Below are 27,809 nucleotides of genomic sequence, written 5' to 3'. Positions count from 1 at the left end.
AACATTTGTCTTTTCAGAAGCCTCCTTAAATTTGCAAATACCATGTGGTACTATGTTTGAAGTTAGCAAGGAAGCACTTAGCACCTCCTGTTAAGGAGGTGGTATGTGGTCCTGAGCTAAAGACAAAAAGTGTTATTTGCAATGTGCTAATCACAAAACACCTTCGGTGCTCATTTTCCATCTATGACATTCCTCCTAATACAAAAAGCATATAATGGACTAGATTCTATATATGGCACCGGAAAAATCTGTGCGGAATGAATTTCTGCCTAAGCGTATTCTATAAGCGACGACTAGATTTAGGCATGGTATATAGAATACACTTAGTTGATATCCCAGCACCTAGAACTACGTGCATCCATTTACACCAAGGGAAATATGGCGTAAATACTAGCGTACACATTTAGGCGCAGATGAGGAGATTCTATATATGGTGCCTGAAAATCAGCGCTGAAATGACTGCTGACTAAGCGTATTCTATAATTGGTACACAGATTTAAGCGTCGATTATAGAATATACTTAGTTGATATTTCAGTGTTGATATTTGCATGCATCCATTTACGCCAAGAAAAACCTGGTGTAAATCTCAGCATGTAGATTTAAGAGTACTGGGCTATATTCTATAACTTGACACTTAAATTTTGGAATGCCCATGAAATGACCATTTCCCTGCCCATAAACATGCCCCTTTTTGCCTCCATATGTTAGAAGTTCAGCAGACATCATTACAGAATACACTTAGTGACTTGTGTGCCTAAATTCTAATCAGTGCCAATTAGTGCTCATAATTGCTTGTTAAGTGCTGTTATCAGCACTCAGCTTGTTAAGCCAATTAAGTTACGTGCAGTGTTATAGAATCTGCGCCAATTTCAGCACCTAAATCTAAGCACACTATATAGAATCTGAGGGAGAGGGGCATATTCTATAATAGTGCATGTAAATTTTGGAACGGCCACAAAACACCCATATCCCCGCCCATTACCATGCCCTTTTTTGGCTCTACGCATTAGAATTTAGGCGCTGTGCTTTATAGAATACACTTAGCAAGTTATGTGCGTAAATCCTAATTACTGCTAATTAGTGCTCATTATTGCTCATTACATGATGTTAAAATCTGATTGGCTTGTTAAGCCAATTAAGTTATTCGCATTGTTATAGAATAGACTTGGATTTTGGAACGGAACACTAGGCGTGATATATAGAATCCGACGGAATGTGTGGCTTATCATGTGATAACTCTGAAACTACAGCACAGTTGTTTACTAACTGTTATTGTGCAGTAAACTGCATTTTAACTGCTTAATGCTGTTTAGTAAAAGGGACATGTTCAAACACTAATGCAACTTAGTAAAAAGGCCCACAATAGGCTGGATTCATTTGTGACTAGCTGTTGAGAGTTGTACATCTTTTATCAAGTCAGTGCAGAATAGCAATGGGAATATGATTCTCAAAAGCTTGTCACACATGGATCCAATTAGTCAAAAAAGTGAAGATACTAACCTGTAGCAGGTATTCTCCGAGGGCAGCAGGCTGATTGTTCTCACAAGTGTTAGTTGGTTGATGTCCGCATTGGCCCAGGAAGCACCAAATTGTTTCCAGCATAACTATAAAACTTTGCCAGAGTTTTCTGGTGCGCAAGCAGCGCGCACCTTGTATGTGCGGATGACTTCCCGTCCGTCTCGAGCGTGCCTCCTCAATTAAATCAAAAAGCATATAAATAAGAAAACAACTCCAAAGGGGAAGTGGGCGGGATTGTGAGAACAATCAGCCTGCTGTCCTCGGAGAATACCAGCTACAGGTTAGTATCTTCGCTTTCTCCGAGGACAAGCAGGCTGCTTGTTCTCACAAGTGGGGTATCCCTAGTCCCCAGGCTCACTCAAATAATGAACATTGGTCAATTGGGCCTCGCAGTGGTGAGGACATAACATAGATTGACCTGAAAACATAAAGAACTAACTGAGAGTGCAGGCTGGAACAGAACAAATATGGGTCTATAGGGGTGGAGTTGGATTCTAAACCCCGAACGGATTCTGCAGCACTGACTGCCCACACCGACTGTCGCGTTGGGTATCCTGCTGAAGGCAGTAGTGAGAAGTGAATGTGTGGACTGATGACCATGTTGCAGCCTTGCAAATCGCCTCAATGGAGGCTGAGTTTAAGTGACCACTGACGCAGCCATGGATCTAACATTGTGAGCCGTGACATGGCCCTCCAAAGTCAGCCCAGCTTGGGCATAAGTGAAGGAAATGCAATCTGCTAGCCAATTAGAGATTGTGCGTTTTCCGATGGCGACTCCCCTCCTGTTGGGGTCGAAAGAAACAAACAACTGGGCGGACTGTCTGAAGGGCTTTGTCCGCTCCACGTAAAAGGCCAATGCTCTCTTGCAGTCCAAGGTATGCAAACTGCTTTTGACAGGGCGGGTATGAGGACGGGGAAAAAATGTTGGCAAGACAATTGACTGGTTCAGATGGAACTCCGACACCACCTTTGGCAGGAACTTAGAGTGCGTGCGGACTACTACTCTGTTGTGATGAAACTTGATATAAGGTGCATGCACTACCAAGGCCTGAAGCTCACTGACCCTACGAGCTGAAGTAACATATCTAGCTTGAAGACTTTAAAAAAATGCTTCACCGCTTAAAACATATTGAACAGCAGGGACCAAAGGAAAATCTATCTTCCACAGACAACCTTTTTCCATTCAAAAATAAACAATGTTTGAAAATTTGTTTCAAAAGGGAATATTGAAATGTTTCAAATCCTCCTTAAGGTTCAATGTCAGACACATTCTGAAGAAGGTATCCCACCTCTTTAACATTGCTTTTGACTCGTGACCACATGTAACCACTCGCCTCCACCTACCCTCCTCTCTTCCTTCTCGTTCACATTAATTGATTTGATTTGCTTACTTTATTTATTTTTTGTTTATTAGATTGTAAGCTCTTTGAGTAGGGACTGTCTTTCTTCTATGTTTGTGCAGCGCTGCGTACGATTTGTAGTGCTATAGAAATGCTAAATAGTAGTAGTAGTAGTAGTAGTAGCCACCAAGAAAACGACCTTCCAGGTCAAGTACTTCAGATGGCAGGAATTCAGTGGCTCAAAAGGAGGTTTCATCAGCTGGGTGAGAACGACGTTGAGATCCAATGACACTGGTGGAGGTTTGACCGGGGGCTTTGGCAAAAGCAAACCTCTCATGAAGTGAACAACTAAAGGCTGTCCAGAGATAGGCTTTCCCTCTACACAGCGATGATAAGCACTAATCGCACTAAGGTGAACTCTTACGGAATTGGTCTTGAGACCAGACTCTGATAAGTGTAGAAGGTATTCAAGCAGGGTCTGTGTAGGACAAGAAAGAGGATCTAGGGCCTTGCTGTCACACCAGACGGCAAACCTCCTCCATTTGAAAGAGTAACACCTCTTCGTGGAATCTTTTCTGGAAGCAAGCAAGACTCAGGAGACACCCTCTGAAAGACCCAAGGAGGCAAATTCTAAGCTCTCAACATCCAGGCTGTGAGAGCCAGAGACTGGAGGTTGGGATGTAGAATCGACCCCTCGTTTTGATGAGGGTTGGAAAACACTCCAATCTCCATGGTTCTTCGGAGGACAACTCCAGAAGAAGAGGGAACCAAATCTGATGCAGCCAGAAGGGTGCAATCAGGATCATGGTTCCGCAGTGTTGCTTGAGTTTCAGCAAAGTCTTCCATACTAGAGGTATGGGAGGATATGCATACAGAAGGCCTGTCCCCCAATGTACGAGAAAGGCATCTGATGCTAGTCTGTCATGGGCCTGAAGCCTGGAACAGAACTGAGGGACCTTGTGGTTGATGTGAGTGGCAAAAAGACCCACCAAGGGGGTGCCCCATGCTCATAAGATCTTGCAGACTATGCCCATGTTCAGTGACCACTCGTGAGGTTGCATTACCCTGCTCAACCTGTCGGCCAGATAAGTGGATTGGAGAAACATGCCATGACGATGAGCCCAAAGCCACATCTGGATGGCTTCCTGACACAGAGGGCGAGATCCGGTGCCCCCCTGCTTGTTGGTGTTAAGCATGGCAACCTGATTGTCTGCCTGATTTAAGATTACTCGGTTGGACAGCCGATCTCTGAAAGCCTTTAGAGCGTTCCAGATCGCTCTTAATTCCAGGAGGTTGATCTGAAGACCTTTTTCCTGAAAGGATCAGGCTCCCTGAGTGTGGAGCCCATCTACATGAGCTCCCCATCCCAGGAGAGATACATCCGTCGTCAGCACGTTTCGTGGCTGAGGAACTTGGAATGGTCACCCCATGGTCAAATTGGATCGAATCGTCCACCACCGAAGAGAATTCCAAAAGTTGGTGGACAGTTGGATTACATCCTCTAGATCCCCCGCAGCTTGAAACCACTGGGAAGCTAGGGTCCATTGAGCTGATCTCATATGTAGACGTGCCATGGGCGTTACATGAACTGTGCAGGCCATGTGCCCCAGAAGTCTCAACATCTGCTGAGCTGTGACCTGCTGAGACACTTGAACCATGGCCACCAGGGACAGAAGGTTGTCCGCCCTTGCCTCGGGGAGATAAGTTCGAGCTGTCTGAGTGTTCAGCAGAGCTCCAATGAATTCCAATTTTTAGACTGGGGTGAGATGGGACTTAGGATAATTTATGATGAACCCCAGTAGCTCCAGCACCTGAATAGTCATTCGCATGGACTCCAGAGCACCTTCCTTCGAGGTGCTCTTCTCTAGCCAATCGTTGAGATAAGGAAACACATGAACTCCCAGTCTGCGCAGCGACGCTGCGACTACAGCTAGACATTTTGTAAACACTCTGGGCACAGATGCCAGGCCAAAAGGCAGTACACAGTACTGAAAGTGCTATGTTCCCAGCCGAAATCGAAGATACTTCCTGTGAGCTGGAAGTATCGAGATGTGTGTGTAAGCATCCTTTAAGTCCAGAGAACATAGTCAATTGTTTTCCTGAATCATGGGAAGAAGGGTGCGCCTAGGGAAACCATCCTGAACTTTTCTCGGACTAGAAATTTATTCAGGGCCCTAAGGTCTAGGATGGGACGCATCCCCCCTGTTTTCTTTTGCACAAGGAAGTACCTGGAATAGAATCCCAGCTCTTCTTCCCCTGGTGGCTCGTATTAGGACTAAATTTGTACCAAGGGCAAACTGGACTATTATAAATCAATGTATTCAACAAGAAGGAGAAAATGTAGAGCCATATTATGTCAGATTAAAGGAACTCTTTGATATCCATAGTGGCATAAATCCCCCGCCCAATATGGATAATGATACACCATATGAACAACAGCTTAAAAATGCCTTTTTAAATGGGTGCTTACAACCTATTAATGGTTTTATTACTAAACATATGGTAACACACCGCACATGTGGTCTCAGCTCTCTTCTTGAATATGCTAAACATGCAGAGACACATTTTCAAGAAAGGAAAAAACATAAAAAGTCCAATCTTTTAATGGTAGATGAGGGTACCGGCGAAATATACCTGGCACAACCAAGCCAAAATTTTAGAGGGAACCGAGGGTGAGGTAGAGGAAGAGACAGACAAATTAGAAGGGAACCAGGATGTTATGTGTGTGGGGACATTGGGCTCGGGAATGCAGAGATCAGAAGGACGCACCGAGAGCATGACTAAAAGGGAGTCCCCACTGTTAGTCGGGGACAAGGGAGATGATGATTTAGAGGAAATAGGAAAGCTGAAACAGAAAGCGGATGTTGAAGATGAAGAAGTACTGCAGCTGGAAAGAGTTTATAATTGCCTTGAAAGTCATGCCTTGCCTCAGATAACCCTCATGGTCAAGAAAAAAGAAATTACTTTTCTGTGTGATACTGGGGCTGGACGCACGGTTCTAAAATTTGATGATGCAAAATTAATTCCCTTATCCTCCGAGACTATTATAGTAAAGAATGCAGGTGGTAGCATAACAAAGGAACCACTATCTAAATTAATAGAGGTTCTTGAGCCTGAGAGTGGTAGACGCAGTACATGCCAAGTAATTTATTAGGGAGAGACCTTCTTCACAGCTTAGGAACTGCCATAGTGCCAACCAAAAAGGGCTAAAAGGCTTTTAGAACTGAGGAAGGCACGTATATAACACAGGCTGTGCAACCCTTCATTTACTTCTACTGTCTGGACCTAATCATGAATGGCCCATCCTCTGTAAATAGGGCACTAGTGCAGATAATACAGACCCCTGTTAAACCAACAGCTGTAGAATTCATGTGTCCTGAGGATTTGCACTGTACTACTTACTATACTCATACATCAAAACCTGATTCCTTGTATGAGACCGTTTTTTTGAAGCTGAAACAGTGCACTGGGATGACAAAGGGCTTTTGCGCAGCTCATGTACAACTGCCTGACATGTTGTCAGAAAACCATCTCTATACATCAAGATATGCCCCACGCATTTCCCTGTCCAAACCCCATCATACTAAATGGGTAGATGTGGGCAGATTTGTCACTACTTGTGTATATAATGATAATTGGGAACCCCTGGAAGAATCTGGACTCCAATTTAACCCCACAGTAGGTGCCTGGTCAAAATTAATGTCATGGACCATGGTGGCACTGCCCACGGTACACCTGAAAGACTTACCTGAAAACTTTGACTGACATCTGTACTACCTGAATTAGCCCAAGGATGTAGAGTTGCCCGGGGTCCCCTCCACCTTATGGTCCAAGGGAAGTACTGATATCGGTACAATCAAAGATGCACCGATGATTTACATCACCCCAAAAAGCTCATTCAGGCCCTATCGAAAGCAGTATACCCTGAAACCAGAAGCAGCGGATGGAATCTGACCAGTCATAAAAGACCTTTTACAGACAGGAGTATTAATTCCATGTTCAGACTTGTAATACTCCCTTGTTCCCTGTAAAAAAAAAAAAAAAAAGCACCTCCTTCCCAAGGATGGAGAATGGTGCAAGATTTATAAGCGGTAAATAAGACAGTAATCCCGAGAGCACCCACTGTACCTGATCCATCTATCATGCTAAATGACTTAAGACCACAAAACAAATACTTTTCAGTCATAGACATCACTAATGCCTTTTTCAGTATCCAAAATGATCCACAGAGTAGATTTTGGTTTGCATTTACCTTTGAAGGAAAGAGGTATACTCGCCTTCCTCAAGGATACCGTGAATCACCCACCATTTTTTCACAAATTATGTCCGCAAACCTAGCAAAATTTGAACCACCACAAGGGAGTCAGATACTACTTTATGTAGATGACATTCTTCTAGCTTCAGAGACTGAGGAGCAATACAAGCTTGATACTATCAGTCTCCTCCAATTTTCAGCTGACCAAGGCCATAAGGTAAACAAATCAAAACTTCAGCTATGGCAAACTACTGTGCAGTATCTGGGATATAATCTTTCACATGAAGAAAAGCATTTAGATGAAAACTGTAAAACTGCCATATTACAGGCGCCAAAACCTATTACAAAAAAACAAATGATGTCCTTCCTAGGAATGACACATTTTTGTAGGTCCTGGATACTTGATTATGCAGCCATTACAGCACCTTTGTTGGCTCTAATGTATGATACACCTATGGCAGCTTCGGACCCACTTCTTTGGTTTTTTTTTTTTTTTTAATGTTTTTATTAACGTTTTTCTTTAACATTGCACAACAGCATTGTAAACAGCACAATATTCTAGTCATCAGCTCATAAAACAACTTCAAATTTCCCCATTCCCTCCCCCTCCCCCCTAAGAGCATCTCAGGAATATATCAGTCTCTTCGCGTACTATAAGTCCCCCAGTGAGCAGATCACAGGTCTAGTCCTCGCCACTCCAGATATGGTGTCCATGTTTTTAAAAATCTCGCCATTCCTCCACGCCTCAGGGCTGTGAGTTTGTCCATCAGGCAGCAATAATCTACCTTTGCCAGCACTTGGTCCACCGAGGGTGCCCCCAGTTGTTTCCAATTCCTAGCAATTAATATCCTGGCTGCTGTAACAATATAGGAGAGCAAACCGTGGGGTAAACCACGGCTGTCTCGTTTCGGTATATTCAATAGGCATAGGCCTGCAGTTAATGTGACCTCAGACCCCAGGCCACTTCGTAGTCTCGCCTGCAAGTCCTTCCAAAACTGTTGCATCACCGGGCAGTCCCACCACACATGCCAAAAAGTGCCCTCGGCTCCACATCCGTGCCAGCATTTCGCCTCACCAGTTTTGAAAATGCGAGACAAGCGGCTGGGGGTCAGGTACCACTGATATAGCATTTTGTATCCGTTTTCCAGTAGTGGGACTGCCACTGTAAATGACAGTAAACGTTTAAATATCTTTTTCCATATACTTGGTTCATACTCAATACCCAATAATGACTCCCATGTATTTATACATTTAGCTAAGGGTTGGGTTTGACGAAGTAGAGCTCTATAAATTCGAGAGATCCCCCCCGTCCATCCCCCGATCGCATAGCCAATTCAAGCTCTGTACTTGCCAGAGACAGTTCTCCTTTAGCCTTTTGCTGTATAAAGTCTCTAATCTGCATATAAGGAAACCTGTACCTGTCCGTCAAGCCAAATTCCTCTTTTAATGTGTCAAATGAGTGGAAATCCCCGTCTTCCCAGATCTGCCCCAGTATCCGTAAAGAGGACGCTGACCAATGCCCATATGCCCCTTTCGTTCTCCCTGGGCCAAAATCCGTAGCATATATGATGGGTGTAGTCAAATGATATTTACGCCCCGGGAACCTGACCCATTCTTCCAAAATTACCCTCATCTGACCCCTCATGTCCGATTGTAGTCCTCTCAGCAACGGCAAGGGGAGCCAAAGCACCGCCCATAATGGAACCCCCTTCAGACCCCACTGTGCCGCATATGTCCATAACTTATTCGGCCCCTTCTGTACCGTACAAAGCATTTGAAATAAAGCAGCTCTAAAATTAGGTACTCCCATACCACCATCCTTCCTAAGTTGATACAGTATTCTACGGTTCATCCTTGGTGGTCTTTTATGCCAGATGAAAGCGAAAACTTTCCTGTTAAGTGTGCGAAAAAAAGTATGTGGTATAAAAGTCGGCACAGCCATAAATAAGTAAAGTAGCTTTGGCAGTATTGTCATCTTTACAGCAGCTATTCTTCCCATTCATGACATCTGCAACCCCCCCATCTCTCCAGTTCTTGGAAAAGTTCCCGCATTTTAGGGACAAAGTTTTCCTTATATAGGTCCCTAGTATTTGGTGTTAAATTGACCCCCAAGTATCGAATACTCTTAGAGGACCACTTAAAAGGGAAAAGAGTTTATAATTCCTCCTGTAACCCAGCAGGAAATTGTATAGACATAATCTCAGATTTTTGAATATTAATCTTAAGACCTGCTGCCCGACCATAAGACTGAAGTATCAGCATCATTGCCCTCAGTGAGGTCTCTGGGTATGATAACTTGAGCAGGACATCATCTGCATAAAGCATAATTTTGGTTTCCTGCCTCCCTATTCGGATGCCTTGTACCAATGGATCATTCCGAACTAGAGTTGCCAAAGGTTCCATAGCTAACGCAAACAAGAGCGGGGACAAGGCGCACCCCTGCCGTGTACCTCTGATTAGTTCAAAGGCCTCCGTGTTTGTGCCATTAATCCGCAGCTGCGATAAAGGGCGTCGGTAGAGCGCTGTGACCCAGTGCAGATATTGGCCACTGATGCCCACCTTTCGGAGTAATTGAAAAAGAAACGGCCACAGCACCCTATCGAACGCCTTCTCAGCGTGAGGGAAAGAAGCACCGCCGGTTGTCCCAACTGTTCAATTCTATCCAGTATATATTGTGCCCGTCTGGTATTATCAAAGGTCTGCCTATTTGCTATAAACCCCACCTGGTCTTCATGTACCAGGCGAGGCAGCACTTTTTGCAATCGTGTGGCTAGTATTGTAGTTAGAATTTTATAATCAGTCCCCAATAAAGCTATGGGTCGGTAGGAGCTACAACTTTGTGGATCTTTATGTGGTTTAGGGAGTAGGACCACAGTGGCCAATCTCCAGGACCGCAGAAGCTCCGTATCAGACTGAATAGCATTAAACATTCTAAGTAATAGTGGTGCTAATAATGCATTAAAGCATTTGTAAAACCGATTACTATACCCATCCGCTCCCGGGGCCTTCCCTCTAGGCAAACCCTTAATTGCCTCAGTCACCTCCTCCAACTCTATAGGTGCGGATAACATTTCCTGTTCGGTCCCCCCTAATCTCGGGATGTCCACTCTCTCCAAATAACTCTCTATATACTCCTCAGCTATGGGTTCATCAGGGTGATATAATTTCTGGTAATAGTTTAAAAATACTCTCTGAATGTCCTCTATATGATCCCAATGCTGCCCATCCTCCGACCTCACTCTACCGATGTTATTACACCCCTTAAGTTGTTGCAGTTTATAAGCTAATAACTTACTCGCTTTATTACTAAATTCATAGTACTCCTGTTGTACCCGTTTCATTTGTTCCTTAATAATTGTAAGTTCCAAGTCCAGGAGCTGTACTCTCGACCTGTGTAACTCCTCCTGCTGTCTAGCCATGGCCTGCTGTTGTTTAACCAGCAAGTCCAGGTGGTGCACTAATTGTCTAAGCTCTTTTTCTTTCTCTTTATGATCTTTCTGTATATGTGCTTGTATTGAAATTATATGCCCTCTAATTACCACCTTTAAGCTCTCCCAGAGAATCTCTGGGGCTATATCCTGGGTGTCATTAAACTGAATGAACTCCTTTATCTCTCCTTCAATTCTTTGGACAATCTTCGGGTCATCTAAAACCCCATCGGGAAATTGCCAACTTCTAGTCCCACTATGTATGCCTGCTCCCCGTATTTCTATGGATATTGGAGCATCATCGGACCATGAGCGTGTGTGAATCTCTGTGGATTCTATCTGAAGTGCTAGATTTGCACTTCCCATCCACATATCTATCCTTGAGTATGTATCATGTGGGGTCGAGTAGCAAGTGTAATCTCTCTCATTCCCATGCATTACGCTCCAGATGTCCACCAAACCCCAGTGATTCAAAAATTGAAGTAGTTTATCCCGTTCAGGCTGAGCATACCCAGCCATGCTAGTTGAGTTATCTACCGTGGGGTCCATCGTCAAGTTAAAGTCTCCCCCAATCAATAACTCCCCTTGCACAAGTCTGGAGAGATGGACGCTCAATGAATCGTAAAAGTCTCCCTGGGAGTGATTAGGGGAATATATGTTAATCAGAGTATAGACATGCCCTTCAAGATTCACTCACAAAAGAGAGGGAAAACAGCATACAAATACAACAAGGCAAACAAAAAAAGCAAACACTGGGCCTTCAGGATTGAGAAAAATGTAGTCCTTTAATATCACAAATACCCGACACGGGCCGTGTTTCAGCGTACAACCGCCTGCATCAGGGGTCTGACATGAAGACACATAAAAATAAATTAAAACCATAAATTAATTAAACAATATCAGTAAACCATAATTTCAGTCATATGCACATCATTATCACAACTTAAAACCATATACATATACACATATATTCACTATACTACATATACACCACGCATAGATATATATGTATATATATTAAAAAACATTTAAAAAACATATATTTCTAGATGATACCTATATATGCTCACCAATACATACATCTGTAAGCTCACATATCCACACACACATATATATATATATATATGTATATTTTCTTAAATAAACCCTTACATATACATACATGTAAATTCACACATACAGTCATACCATGTCACGTATTTCTAAATAAAGCATTACCAGAGCATACTAAACACTATAAAATCATAAATATTGAATGACCATGTCTTACCAATAAACTCCTATCGATCACCTTGCAAACTGTGGCGCAAGAGGTAAGTGAAACAATCGGGGTAAAACGTCTAATGTGAGAGAGCAAGAATAGGGTGTTCATAATCAATCATCTAATGGTGGCCACATAATAAACAATAAATACTTCAAGCAATGAAGATGACGCCCCCTATTTCATAAAAACCCCCTTACTTCATAAACAGTATATTAGCTAAAGTTCATTATGATAAGGCCATATTCAGCATCTCTATATCGAAAGAACAAACAGAAAAGTGAAAGAGAGTCATTACCAGAGCCCTGAAAGCCTTCAAATTACAAATGCTTATATGCAGCTGCCGATTGAACAATATTCTCTATATTAAACCCCAATTGGGGCTGCTTTGCCTCCCCTCGAGGCCATTTAATACACGTAACTGCAAAGAACATGCGCAAAAATCATGTAACTGACTCCCGTAAATTCGTCTTTCAAAACCAAAGGGTCTTCGTAGCGAAATTTCAGTGCAGCCCACAATGTAAAGAAGGGGGGGGGGGGGTTCAAACTTTATAAAACCAGCCTCATCCCCAAGCAATATGATTAATAAAAAGAAACATTGCCTACCTGTTGTTTGAACAGCTCGTCTATATTCAGAAAGACGCCTCCAATACTGAAAACCGCCAAAAGTGGGAGCGTGCGCACAAGAGTGTTTAAAAATATACTTCCTACAGTGACGTAACGGGGCGGGACCCAACATTTAAGGTAGTATTTCGGGAAACTCCGCAATAGCCCACTGTAGGCTCTAAACCAAGATTCCCCAAAACAAGGGGCGTGCGCACAGGATTGTTTCAGCCTATATTCTCTACAGTAACGTCATAGGACGACTCTCAACATTTAAAACGATACTAAAGAAGAGTAATATTAGGAGAAAGAATATTACAGCTCCCTTGGTCCAACATTGCATAGACTGTGCACATGATTTTTCTGACCTCAGGTTCCTGGCGCTTAAGATAGTCAAGGCTTCATGGCGGGGAACAGATGTAAACAAGATATTGTTACAACAGGAACAACGATTTATCTTTGAGTTGAATACGGTTTCCCCCACCGGACTTAATTCAGAAATGGACCTATCTGTGTTCCTCTGAGATGGTGGACAACATTTTATGTCTGTATTCATAATGAGCATTAGGACAAATGACATCCCTGGGAATATATCTCAATTGGATCCTTGGTGAAATTTTAAGTATTTTAAAGCATTTTATTAAATTTTGCTTGGACTTATCTTCTCCTTCCTTCTCTTTGGATGAGCTTCTAACATTTTTGCACATCAGCAGTGATCGATAATAGAAAAGACTGATCCTATCCCATTTGAAATGAGGGTGGTCTTTTTAATACCTTAGGAATATTAGTCTGATTAATTTGTTACTTGATGAGTATAGTTTATAATTATATTTTAAAACTCATATGCTGTTTTTTGATTTTAAATATTAACAACACAATGGTATGTGTGAAATGGCAGCATTTTGTTTTATACTGTTATTTTAATTAATTGTTTTCACTTTTTAATGATAATGCATGCATATAACGTCCCGTTTATAAACAATATATATGGTAAGATGGACGCATTGGTTTTTGGATATTATAATTGCAAACATATATTGAAATTTGGAATAGTGATATGTCCCCTTCTTATTACATCATGCCTGTTGCATGACCCCATGAATATGCATGTATACACTTTGATGATGTTTGGGGGTCCCTTATCTTTAATTGTTTGAGGTTTACCATGTCTTTATTTTGAAAAATGTACAATTGGATGAATGGATATGAATGGGGTATTCAGCTCCAACGATCTGGGAGCGTGTCCCTGGATGGAGCCAATAGTAGGGTATTGCGGGATTTTCTTTAGTATCGTTTTAAATGTTGAGAGTCGTCCTATGACGTTACTGTAGAGAATATAGGCTGAAACAATCCTGTGCGCACGCCCCTTGTTTTGGGGAATCTTGGTTTAGAGCCTACAGTGGGCTATTGCGGAGTTTCCCGAAGTACTACCTTAAATGTTGGGTCCCGCCCCGTTACATCACTGTAGGAAGTATATTTTTAAACACTCTTGTGCGCACGCTCCCACTTTTGGGAGTTTTCAGTATTGGAGGCGTCTTTCTGAATATAGACGAGCTGTTCAAACAACAGGTAGTCAATGTTTCTTTTTATTAATCATATTGCTTGGGGATGAGGCTGGTTTTATAAAGTTTGAACCCCCCCCCCTTCTTTACATTATGGGCTGCACTGAAATTTCGCTACGAAGACCCTTTGGTTTTGAAAGACGAATTTACGGGAGTCAGTTACATGATTTTTGCGCATGTTCTTTGCAGTTACGTGTATTAAATGTCCTCGAGGGGAGGCAAAGCAGCCCCAATTGGGGTTTAATATAGAGAATATTGTTCAATCGGCAGCTGCATATAAGCATTTGTAATTTGAAGGCTTTCAGGGCTCTGGTAATGACTCTCTTTCACTTTTCTGTTTGTTCTTTCGATATAGAGATGCTGAATATGGCCCTATCATAATGAACTTTAGCTAATATACTGTTTATGAAGTAAGGGGGTTTTTACGAAATAGGGGGCGTCATCTTCATTGCTTGAAGTATTTATTGTTTATTATGTGGCCACCATTAGATGATTGATTATGAACACCCTATTCTTGCTCTCTCACATTAGGCGTTTTACCCCGATTGTTTCACTTACCTCTTGCGCCACAGTTTGCAAGTTGATCGATAGGAGTTTATTGGTAAGACATGGTCATTCAATATTTATGATTTTATAGTGTTTAGTATGCTCTGGTAATGCTTTATTTAGAAATACGTGACATGGTATGACTGTATGTGTGAATTTACATGTATGTATATGTAAGGGTTTATTTAAGAAAATATACATATATATATATGTGTGTGTGTGGATATGTGAGCTTACAGATGTATGTATTGGTGGGCATATATAGGTATCATCTAGAAATATATGTTTTTAAAATGTTTTTTAATATATATACATACTAGCCGTTAAGCCCGTTAAAACGGGCGCGTATTGGAATGTTTTTTTTCCCAAGGCCCCCCTCCCGTTGCAGCTGCAAGGCCCCCTGCCATCCTCCTTCCCTGCCAGCTCCAAGGACCCCTCTGTCCCTCCATCCCAGCTCCAAGGCTCCAGTCCTCCCCCCTTCCCAGCTGCAAGGCCCCCTGCCCGCCCTCCCTCCCTCCCAGTTCCAAGGCCCCAGGCCCTCCCCCCCAGCTCCCAAGGCCCCCTTCCCTCCCTCCCAGTTCCAAGGCCCCCTGCTCTCCCTCACAACTGTAAGGGGCCCCATTCCCTCACAACTGTAAGGGGCCCCCTGCCCGCCCCGCCCCCCCCCCCAGTTCCAAGGCCCCCCCCCCCCGTGCCTTCTTCCCAGCCAGCTGGAAGGCCCCCTTCAGTCCAGCCCTCCCAGCTCCAAGGCCCCCCCTCCTTCTGAGACCTCCCATGCCCCCCCCCCAAGGTAGCCGCTACCGCCCCCCCCACCCGGAGTCGCCCCCGCCCCCCCTTCACCCGGCCCGGGCCCTCTCTTCGTTATTCAACTTACAGCAGCGCCAAAACAGCAGCAAGCAGCAGCTCCCGTTGGCCTTCCTTCACTGCCTGTGCCTCGCCCTCGTGTGACGTCACGCCAGCGAGGGCGGGGCACAGGCAGGGAAGGAAGGCCGACGGGAGCTGAAGCTGAGCTGCTTGCTGCTGTTTTCGGCGCTGCTGTAAGTTGAATAACGAAGAGTGGGCCCGGGCCAGGTGAAGGGGGGTGGTGGCGACTCCGGGGGGGGGGGGGGGGGGTGGGGGCGGTAGCGGCTACCTTGGGGGGGGGGAGCGGTAGCGACGTCAGCGGTTCCCTCCCTCCACTTCCGCGCAGTTTCCCTCTCTGTCCCGCCCCTCTCCCCTCGTCATCACGTCTTGACGCGGGGGCAGGACAGAGAGGGAAGTCTCTACTGCGCATTTGCAAGTGAGTACGGTCACTTGCCTTTTATATGTTTGATATATCTGTGCGTGGTGTATATGTAGTATAGTGAATATATGTGTATATGTATATGGTTTTAAGTTGTGATAATGATGTGCATATGACTGAAATTATGGTTTACTGATATTGTTTAATTAATTTATGGTTTTAATTTATTTTTATGTGTCTTCATGTCAGACCCCTGATGCAGGCGGTTGTACGCCGAAACACAGCCTATGTCGGGTATTTGTGATATTAAAGGACTACATTTTTTTCAATCCTGAAGGCCCAGTGTTTGCTTTTTTTGTTTGCCTTCAAGATTCAGTACCACAATCACATATCTGCCCCCCGTATCCATTTTAACTGATTGTATGTCCCATGCACAGTCACGCTTAAAGAGTATCCCCACTCCCGCTGTTTTTGTCTGTTGTCGATTAGATGCTAGATATTGCTTAGGATATCTGGGGTGGCGCAGTAAGTGTTCATGCCTGGTGAGTAGGTGTGTCTCCTGAATGAACAATATGTCCGTTCCCAACCGCATTGCTTCTTTAAACATCCGTTTCCTTTTAATAGGGGAGTTAAGACCCCGCACATTCAGTGCCACACACTTCATAGGAATCATGGTGGGTCTATATATTCATATTTGACATCCGTCCCGGGGGACCCACTGTACCTCCAGTGCAAACCTTTGTTAGTGATCTCTCCCTGAGATACACCGTTATCCCAACTCCCTGCCCTTCCCCCCCCCCCCCCCCCCCCCCCATGTCTAACCAATGGGTCATCTTACCCACCACTGAGATTAGAGAACGGTGACCACTCACATGCCAAAAATGCATACATCTTCCACATACATTCAAATATAACTGCCCGTATACATACCCGCCCTTTTATGAGCTTTAGCAATAGAGAGAAAAATGCAAATTAAAAAAAAAAATGGTCAATATCAAAGCATCTGTCCTCAAGATCCTGTCTCAGTGTTTTGTAAGGGTACCCTCTTCAGATCAGATTGTTGTCTAGTGAGGCGGCCTTTGCCTCTCGCTACTCGGGTCCAACGCTGTCGTGCAGGACGAGAGCCCATCTCCTGCCTGCTGTGCTCCGCTGCCTCACCCGTGGGCCCCTCCACCTCTGGCCATGTCGCACGTGCTTCCTCCACTGTCAGGATCCGGCTCCATTTTCCATCTTGATTATAGGCCAGGGCGAATGGGTGCTGCCACCTGTATGTAATCCCTTTGTCCCAGAGATATCTGGTAAAGCTCCTCAGCTCTGCTCGTCGTTTCAATGTAGCTGGGGCTAGGTCTTGGTATAATTCAATAGGCATACATGCATATTTTCAAAGCACTTTGGGAGGCTAAGTTCCATAGGTTTCTATGGAACTTTGGGAGGCTAAGTGCTTTGAAAATGAGCCTGATAGTGTCCCATTGCAGGCTCTCCCTCTTTCTCGCCTTGCGGAGTATAGTCTCTTTTACTTTATATTCAGAGAAGCAAGCGATGATATCTCGTGGTGCGTTTGCTCTTACCCATGCCATCACTCTATGGGCACGATCTACTTTAATTGTATCTGGGGCCACTTCTTGCCCCTCTTCAGACAATATCATACTTGCAATCTGCTGAGTGACCCGTTCACAGTCCAGGTATTCTGCCTGTTCAGGGATACCTCCGAAACGAATATTTGATCGTCTGCCCCGATTTTCTAAGTCTTCAATTTTAGCTCCCAGTGACCTGCATAGGGCCTGTTGTTCTTTTAGCGCCTTTTCTACGGAGCATAGAGCTTCCTGGTGTTCCTCCACTTGTTCATCGATGTCCACAACTCATCTGCCCAGCTCGGTCAACTCGCCTCAGAGCTCTGCAGCTAAGGTCAAGAAGTCCTCCCGTACTCCTTTTATATCCGAGCGAATCACCTCCAGGAGCGCCCAGAAATCTCTGGCCGATATCTCGCTTTCCTCCGCGTCCTCACCCGAAGGGCCTGCTCGCTCTGTACTGATTTTCTTCCCCCTCTCCTCCACCAGTGCCATCTTGTCCGCAGCTGTGTGCGGCACGTAAGTGAAGTCTTTTAAAGATTTACGGGTTCCCGCGGTGTCTCTTCCAGACATAGCTGTCTTGTATAAAGTCTCTGATAACTAAATTTTGAATCTTCAGTCGCCACTTCCACCGATAGCAGCTATATTTTAGGGTTCTTTCAAAATGGCATGTGGAGCTGTGCTCTCACACCACCATCGCTCAGCGTGAAGTCACCGCTCTCCTCGGACCCACTTCTTTGGATGCCTAAAGCAGAGTCAGCATTCATAAAATTCAAACAGGTCCTAGTCAGGTCCTCAGTTTTAGGATTGCCAAACTATGCTAAAACTTTTTCCAAACTGTTGACTGTAAGGATGGGTACATGACTTCAGTACTAACACAAGAACATGGAAACAAACAGAGGCCATTGGCCTATTACTCTAGTAGACTAGACCCCGTTGCCCGCGCCCTTCCACACTGTGTTCAGGCTGTGGTGGCTGCCTCTATGGCAATACAGGCATCCACAACCCTGGTACTTTTCCACACACTCACACTTCGAGTCCCACATGCAGCTTTGGTAATATTACTTCAAAACAAGATTTCATACCTCTCACCCTTTCGACATCTCTCCTGCATGACTACCTTATTATCACAGCCACATCTGACTACTGAACGCTGCACCACCTTGAACTCTGCAACCCTGGTACCCATTGCAACTGATGGTAGCCCACGTGACTGTCTTGCAGAAATAACCCAGAAGGTGCTACCTCAACCTGACTTAAAAGACACACCTTATCAGCATGTTGACCTCACTATTTGTAGATGGTTCCAGTAAAAGGAACCTTGATGGAACACATGCTACAGGTTTTGCAATAGTAACCCATGACCAAGTCTTAAAAGTGGCATCATTACCCGTACCTTATTCAGCACAAGCAGCAGAACTGGTAGCCCTGACCGAGGCCTGTAAACTAGCAAAGACTAAGTCGGTCAACATTTACACAGGTAGCCAGTATGCCTTTTCTACTGTCCATACCTTTGCACAGCAATGGAAAAACACAGGCATGGTAACCTCTACGGGTAAGGAAATAAACCACAAAAACCTTATCCTTCAATTACTGGATACTGTTTTACTTCCTAGACAGATAGCTATTTGTAAGTGTGCAGCCCATACTAAATGTACAGATCCCATTTCTTTAGGCAATGCCTTTGCAGACAAAATAGCTGCACTATTTGCTCCTTTACATGACATTCTTTTCCAAACTGATGGAGAAGCAACCTTTCTGGATCTGGCAATGTTACGCCAGATGCAACACGCATCCCCAGAACACGAAAGACAATCTTGGATAAAAAAGGGAGCCACCCTTGTAGATGACATTTACTTATCTACTGAAAATAAATATATATTACCAAAATATTTGTTCTGATATGCTGCAATAGTGAGCCATAGGCTAAGCCATGTCTCAACAGGAGGGATGGTAACAATAGTAACAAGAATATTCACAGCATACGGGTTTTCACAATAGTCTAAACATTTTTGTTCACACTGTATGCTTTTCCAGGGAAGACTCAGACCCCAAGTGGGCACCTTCCCTCACCCAAAGTACCCATTTCAGTACTTATGTATCGATTTTATTGATTTGAATTTTTATTTAACACATTTATATCCTACATTTTCCCACTTAGTTGCAGGCTCAATGTGGTTTACACAATACCGTAGAGGTAGGCTCCGGTTCAATAATACAAATACATAGTATAGCAGTATGCATGTAAGAAACATAAGTATAAAGCAACAAAGAAATAAAGAGGGGATGATGATAGAAGTCTAGTACGGACCATATTTTGCTGTGTCGCAGGAAGTAAGAAGTTAATTTGGGTCATGGGGGTAAGACTTCTTAAACAAGTTGGTTTTCAGTAGTTTCCTGAAGTTAAGATGGTTATGGATAGATCTCACGGTTTTGGGCAAAGCGTTCCACAGTTGTGTACTTATGTAAGAAAAGCTGGATGCATAAATTGAATGCATGACTTGAATACATGTGAAAAGAGAAAATATTGCTTAATAATCATTGACATGTTTTCCAAATGGGTAGAAACGTTCCCAAGCAAAACAGCTGACGCCTTGACAGTGGCTAAGGCTTTGGTAAAAGATGTCATACCACGGTATGGCATTCCAGAAAGAATTTACAGTGACAATGGCCCCCATTTTGTGAATTCCATCATTACTCTATTAGGGAAACAACTGGCCATTGACTTGAGGAACCATTGTGCCTACCACCTCCAGTCGGCAGGACTGGTGGAAAGACACAATGGAATCTTCAAGAGCAAATTGAGAAAAATAATGGCAGAAACCGGAAAGAACTGGATATACTGCCTTCCTTTGGCCACCTTGTAACACCAGCAGGGAAGACAGGATTGACTCCCTTTGAAATTCTGTTCGGGAGGTAATATGTGATCCCTCAGTCTGCCTCATTAGATAAGAGTCATGAGGAGGCTGAGGAATCACTGGCAACATATATGAAGAAAATATTAACTAACAAAGAAGTTTCTTTGTCCAATGTCATTCCAGATCAGCTTGTAGATCCTGAATATACTGAGCTTGGAAAGGTTCAAGCGGGAGACTGGGTCCTAATTAAGGTCATCAAGAGAAAAAAACTGGGCTTCACCTCGCTGGGAAGGTCCATACCAAGTACTCCTGAGTACCCCTACAGCTGTAAAAATAGCTGAACGAAGTACCTGGGTACACCTATCACACTGCAAGAAGGCAGCAGAACCTGAAGCTGAGATTAGGCAACCAGAGTAGACCAACGTCTCGCAGGGGTAAGCCCGGCTACAAAGGGGAGGTGCTTCAATAGGAACCCTCGTCTCAAACCTGGTGAAGAAAACAACAACTCAAGCGAGAATTTAGGGTCGAAATGGAGGCCTTGACATCTGGTTCAGAAGACCCACGTGAGCAATTGACTGAGACAACAGGACGACTAGAAAAGAGGAGAGCAATCAAGACTTTAACCAACAGACAGATAACAATCAGATCCTATCGGTCATTTCTTTATCCAAATATTGGAGAAGAATATTTCTCGAGGTAACTTCAGACTCCCCATACCCACAATGATCAGATTTGCTAATCTGACAACTGAAGAAAAATTGGGACTCAAACCGGGTTACCAGGAAAAAAAAATGAATGGATGGCATGTGTAATTTATACTACTGGTGTCAGGTTCTCAGGTTCAGAGCCCGCGGGGCCGGGCTCTGGAGCAAACGTGAGCCCTTGGGCTGCTGACGAGGAGCGACAGCAGCAGGCAAAACCCACCAATTAACGCTGGGCAAACACACCGGCACCGGCAGGGACTGCAGGCACCGCCCTGCGAGCCGGAACACACGGACTGGAATCCCCTGGACTGGAGGACACAGGACTGGAACACACACCGGACCGGAACACACTGGACTGGAGCGCACCAGACTGGAACACATACCGGACCGAAACACACTGGACTGGAGCACACTGGACTGCTCCGTACAGCTTCACCTGCACTTGGCCATTACCCCCCCCCCCCCCAAGGGTTCAGCCCTTGGGTTCGAGTGGCCGGCAGGACTTACCGGATACCGGATGACACAGGGACCAGGACTGGAAACCGAAGAGACAGCAGTGCTCCAAGGAACTGGACTAACCAGGGAACTCCTAGGCCTACACTAACAAAAGGACCTCCTAAGCCCTATACTAGCAAGCGAGACACAAAACTAACAAGGTGCTTCCTAAGCACTAATCTGGCAAGCTAGACACCAAACTAACAAGGTGCTTCCTACAGCACCAAAACCCAAACAGCAAAGACTGCAATGCTCCCAATAGCACAAACACCAGGAGTACTTCTAACAGCAAAATCTGTAGTGTTCCTAACAACACCAAATCCTGAAGTACTTCTAACAGTAACAGAGCTTCCAAAGTCCTACACAAAGCAATGCTTCCAAAACCAAGAGGGAAAAGCAGGAAAGCTAAACACACAAACACCAGTGCACACTGCACTAACACTAACCTGGACCTTAGCAAAAGCAAGCAGGGAAAATAGACACAAAGTCAGAAGTGCACACTGCACCACCCTACCTAAAGCAAACACCACCGTTGCAAAAGGCTCTGAAGGAAACAACACCACTTCCTTATCAAGGCCCTCCCTGATGATGTCACACTCCATAGACCTAGGCAAAAGCACACTGACCCAGAGAGGCCCAACCCACACCAATGCAACACCGTGAAGCATTTGAAGCCAGTACACCCAAAGAGAGGTAGAGTTAAGTCCACCCACACAGCTGTAGTAAAGTAAAACAATTAACCCCATGCTGCTGGAAGCTGCCAGGACAGAGAGACAGAGCCAGCTCAGAAAGGACAGAGAAAAGAAACAGAAGCCAGCTAAGAAGCTGACCCCCAGGAAACAGGTAAGTTTGAGAGGGGTTCTGACCCCAATCATAACAACTGGAAACATAAACAAATCTGAATGTGTGGCTTGTGCTAAAGCAAGACCTTCCTTAGGAACCATACCCTTCAGATTGTGTCTTGATGATCCTGAAGGATTGCAGTGCATGGTCCAGCTATATAACAGAAGTTACAGACCCAACGTAACCTGCCTTATAATGTCACACCTTTTCCCCCCCACTAAAGGAAGAATTAGACCACCAGCAGTAACATCATACCCGGGTAACTACACCTGCTTCTCTATAAAAGGATGAGGAAAGTGACAAAATCTGAAGCCACTACCAGACTCATACTGCAATCATCGGGTCAAGTTGACGGGAAAACAGAGCCATAAATACCATCTCGACTGGTTCCAGAATCAAGACCAAGGAAGAGCTGATGTCTGGTGGATGTGTGGGGATCGTCTTCTTAGACCCCATCTCCCACAAATATGGCAAGGGGAGTGTGCATTAATACAAGTCATCATGCCTTTCTATATGTTACCCACAGGCACACTGGAACTACTAAAATCAAGTCCACATAGAATGAAGAGGGCAATGACCGACACATATATATAGATGACATTGGAGTGCCCCACGAGGTACCCAATGAATTCAATGCAAGAAACCAGATTACTGCTGGATTTTTAGTCCTTCCTCTTCTGGTGGGTAACAATCAATAAAAATGTAGACTGGATCAACTATATATATATTATAATCAGCAGAGATTTGCCAACTATACCCAAGATGCTGTAAAAGGAATCGCTGAGCAACTTGATGCCACTTGTGAGGAGTATGAGGGTGAGAGGGAGAATGAAGGCACATGGAGGAAAAAAGAGGCTCAAGAGGGAGGGAGACTGGGTAGAGAAAGGAAGGAGCCTTTTCCACTGGGGGATTGGAGAAAAGGAAAAGACTACAATTCCCTGAGCAGGTCCCATGGTAGAAACAGGGATTTCAATTCCCAACAGCCCCCAGAGGAGGTCAGAAAAAGGGCAAGAGAAGGGAGTTGGAAAAACCTGTCCCAGAGAGCCAGGTTGAGGGAAGGAGTTCTGAACTTGCCCAATCAAGCAAATGGAGAGCAGCTGAGCAATGGGTGTGGGGAGGAACCTATGGACTGGCAAGGGGAAGAAAAGGGGGAGGAACTAGAGCAAGAAGAGCCAATGGAGATTGCTGCTCTGACTAAACTGGAAGGAAAGGAGGTGAAACAGGAGAGGGCTGCTCGGGAGGAGAGCCCAGTAGAAGAAGGGAAAAGGTGGCTATCCCACTAGGGGAGCTGAGAGAACATGTTTACCACGGAAAGGTCATGCAGGTGGTGGTCAGGGTATAATGCTGGCCTGGTTGGGGAGGGTCCCTTGCCATTCTCCCTAGGTTGATTTCTTTTGAAAGGGAGAGAGGAGGAGTAGTGGTTTTGGGCATAACTGCTATACATGAACTGCTGGGAGTCTGAAACCTTTCTGAACTGCTGTGTTTGGGGAATTGTTTTGCATAACTGCTTACATGAACTGCTGGGGAGTTTGAACCCTTTGTGATCTACCATGTTTCAGAGCATTATTTTGCATAACTGCTATGCATGAACTGCTGGGAGTTTGAACCCTTTCTGAACTGCTGTGTTTGGGGAATTGTTTTGCTTAACTGCTGACATGAACTGCTGTGGGAGGGTCTGAACCCTTTCTGGAGCTACTGTGTTTGGAGAATTACTTTGCATACCTGCTATACATGAACTGCTGGGAGTTTGAGCCCCTTTTTGAGCTATTTTGTTTGAATAACTGCTTTGCATAACTGCTTTATATGAACTGCTGAGAAATTGGAACCTTTTTTTTTTTTTTTTTTTGTTTTGCTTTGAATATTATGCTGTTGAACTGCTATGCTTCTTGAGAAATGCTGTGGTGGGAACTACCTTTGGAGGAGCAGTTGACACAAAGGGATTACAATAAAGTATAATGATCTGACCTTGTGGATTGCCGTGTGCTCTTTAGCAGTGGTTTAGAGAATACAGCTCAGCTAAAGGGCTGAGGGACTAAAGAGTCTCCCGGTGCAGGAGACATTTCCAAGAGTCTCCCGGTGGTGGAGACCTTACACACTTCAATGATGGCATGGCAGAATTGACTGGCACTGGACATGCTGCTGGCGGAAAAAAGGCAGAGTCTGCCAGATGTTTGGAGAGTTTTGTTGTACAGACATCCCCAACAATACAACCCCCAATGGAAGTATCACCAAGGCGTTGGCCGGACTGACATCCTTGTCAAAGGAACTGGCGGAGAATTCTGGCTTTAATGACCCATTCACCAAATGGATGGAAGATTGGTTTGGGAGCTGGAGCAGCCTGATTACTTCAGTATTTACCTCTGTTGCTGTGGCTACAACCATATTGGTGACATGTGGATGCTGCTGCATTCCATGTATTTGGAGTTTACTCCAAAGACTAATTGATGCAACATTGACCAAGACTATGTACCAGCATGAAGAGTCTGATAATGCGGACAATAGCCAGGCTTCCTTAAAAGACTACTTATCTCCCATTGGTATATAACAGACTCAAGACTACATGAATCCCCAGGACAAAAGAAGATGTCTTGGAGAAGAGTCTATTTTAAAGACTTGAGCAAGTATATGTAGCAATGATAAACAGGAGGGAAATGTAGGGAAATTATTGAGTTAATCATTTTAACATATACTAAACAAGTGTAGATTATAAAAAAAGAAACGGTTTCTGACCTTGTGTGTTACAAGAAGAACTGAATGTTCTTAGATATGCTTCTTGGTTAGCTTGTAAAAACCTCCTAATGGTCTAAAACTGTAACATGTTCATCCAAGCTTAAAAGATATGCTTCATATACAGCTGCACGTAGATGAGAGTCTAAAACAGTACATAAGAAACGGGAAGGTATGGGGAGGGCAGACAACTTCATAAGGGTATGCTGGATTTGTCTCCTTGCAAGAAATAAAACTGCTTTAAGCCTGACTTGGTCTTGTGGTGTTTGTGAGTATCATTGGTAAAATTCTTTTAACAGTTACCATTGCATTATCATTACACTTGCATTATCATTTATAAAAGCTTGTGACAGGAATTGCAACTACTTTGATGGACTGAGGAATTGCAACTACTTTGATGGACTGAGGATGAGTGTCGCTGAAGCCAGGTCCAGAGGAAGACAGATGAAATAGGATGCTCCATTGATCCAAGAGTGTCTTCACGTACATTAAGATATATTTTTCATGACTAAACTTGGACAATAACTTGAAGAGATTTGAAAGTGACTAAACACAGATTTCATATATGGACACAACATAATCACTATTTACACAAGAATTTTGATTTATGGACACATGTTGATACATAGGGAGACCTGTGATAGTTGAAATGAGCAAATAATAATCAGCTGCCATTAGAGTGGTACATTCATTTTGTCATATGCTCTTAGGAACCAGAGTGATATGGTCTGAAGTTCTCCATTAACATATAAGTTAAGAGTACATGGTCCAATTACACAGTGGCTGATTTGATATTCACAGAAATCTGTCATTTTAGTATTTTTCTATTAGGAGAGTTATTTGGTGGGACATACTTTTACCTATATGGGCATACTTTTACACACACACATATATATATGGTGGCACTTTTATAAACATCTTTTTACAGGTGAAAGCATCATTTTACCTGAGGAAATGTGAAAATTAATCTCATAAAGATTAATCCTAAATTCAGTCTATAGAAAAGTGCACATCTGTAACACTAACCTACTCAGATAACAGAGAGAAGGTAAATGACATCTCAAAAAACAGATATGTTTCTTCTTTTTAAAAAGTTTTTAATTAAACTATCTAATTTAATGTTTTCATGTGGCACTTAAGTTTTGAAGGTAACACAATCTAGAGACAGCTGACAAAGAAATTATAACTGCAATTCCTTGGTGAAAATGTTAATGACAGCAAAATATTGTTTAATTAGATGATTGCAGCATCTGGATTAACACTCTTTAAGAGCGATGTTCCTGGGCTTGTCTGCCTCTTCACACTTTACAGACATTTTGTCATCTCTAGGTCATTAGGAAAGAATTTTTAATGATTTTTCTGGAAGCAAGTAGTTTGAGTTACATCTAATTAGATGACAATAATAAGCCCAACACATGCAGTAGCTAAATATATACATAATTAGCCAGTGAAGGCTTGTACATCACAGGGTAAAAAAAAATGGAAAATGCTAAACAGAAGAAAAAAGGGAAGAAAAGTTAAGCAGAATTCATTAGCTGTTCTTGTTAAAATTATTCAGAAACCTTTAATAAAAATGCCTCAAAGAGAGTCACTTACAAGAAACCATCATGGGGAAATTCTCTATTACTGAGCTAAAATCCAAAATGTATACTAAGTTTTGATAATATATCCTGCACAGGAAATTTTATTTTACCTTAAAATGCATTAATCAGTTTGTAGTTCTTAAGAGTTCATTCCCAAGAGCAAGAAACCTGTGTTAATGTTTTAATGTGCGTCACTGCACCTTTTACATGTGGTATTGAAATGTATTGACAATGGAGCCTATTTACTAATAATGGGGTCCATTAACAAAGCCGCAGTAAAGATTGGCTTACGGTGGTGTGGGCATGTCTTTTGGGCGCACACTGGGCCACTTTTTATTGCTACTGGGAAAAGGGCCATTTTTTAATGGGCGTATGCAAAAATTAAAACTAGCGTGCACCTATCTTCAGCCTGAGCCCTTACCGCCAGCCACTGACTTAGCGGTAAGGGCTCAAGCGCTACCCATGCAGAAACCATGCAGCGTGCGCTAACATGGCCACGCTTCCAAATACCACCGGGAATGCCCCCCCATGGTAGAAAATAGAAAAATATTTTCTACTGCGGGATTCGGTGTGTGCCAAACTCAGAATTACCACCAGGAGCACATACGACCCACCTTCAAATACGGGCTAAAGGCCTACCTGTTTGATGCTGCTTTTGACTCCTAACTTGTCACTTGCTCGTAACCTTTATCTTCTCTTCCTCTCTTCAATAGTCCCTTTCCCTATGTGTCCTTCTGTCTGTCTTACCCTTAACCTTATCGGTCCTGTCTGTCTGTCCTGATTTAGATTGTAAGCTCCTTTGAGCAGGGACTATCTTTTCTTCATGTTCAATTGTGAAGCACTGCGTACGACTGGTAGCGCTATAGAAATGATTTATAGTAGCAATAGTAGTACCCTAGCAGTAGTGCCAATTTGGTGCGTGCTACCCGCATATTAGCCCTCACGTGACTTTGTAAAAAGGCCCCAATGTGTATTAAATAGCAATAACACACATTAATACTAGGCCAAAAGTTTTATAGCAATGATTCAGCATTGCAGAGGTTCTTAAAGTATGTAGTTGTTAATGAAAGGAAAAATAATCAACATGTCTTGTCTTTTTCAATCACAGGTATAGATTTTATGCATGCATGTACATGTCTAAATTTTGCCTTTAGAAAGCACAGAATGATTTCTTGCTTTTCTATAATTTATCATTGCCAGTCTATCAACATTATCATTTGTTAGTAAAAATGTTGTTTGAAATATTACACCGTTTCTATGTTGACTTTAATTGTATCATTATCAAAACCTGTTTT

The 27,809-nt window shown here is 43.5% G+C and overlaps 1 protein-coding gene across 1 annotated transcript in view; it reads right to left on the bottom strand.

Moving 5' to 3' along the window:
• The window catches only part of NBEA (neurobeachin), a 1,994,973-nt gene that overhangs the window by 276,088 nt on the left and 1,691,076 nt on the right, over positions 1-27,809 (bottom strand).

This window comes from Microcaecilia unicolor, chromosome 4, assembly GCF_901765095.1.
Source record: "Microcaecilia unicolor chromosome 4, aMicUni1.1, whole genome shotgun sequence".
Taxonomy (NCBI): domain Eukaryota; kingdom Metazoa; phylum Chordata; class Amphibia; order Gymnophiona; family Siphonopidae; genus Microcaecilia; species Microcaecilia unicolor.
The sequence above is the reverse complement of the archived record's forward strand: the minus strand, read 5'-3'. Positions and strand labels throughout refer to the sequence as shown.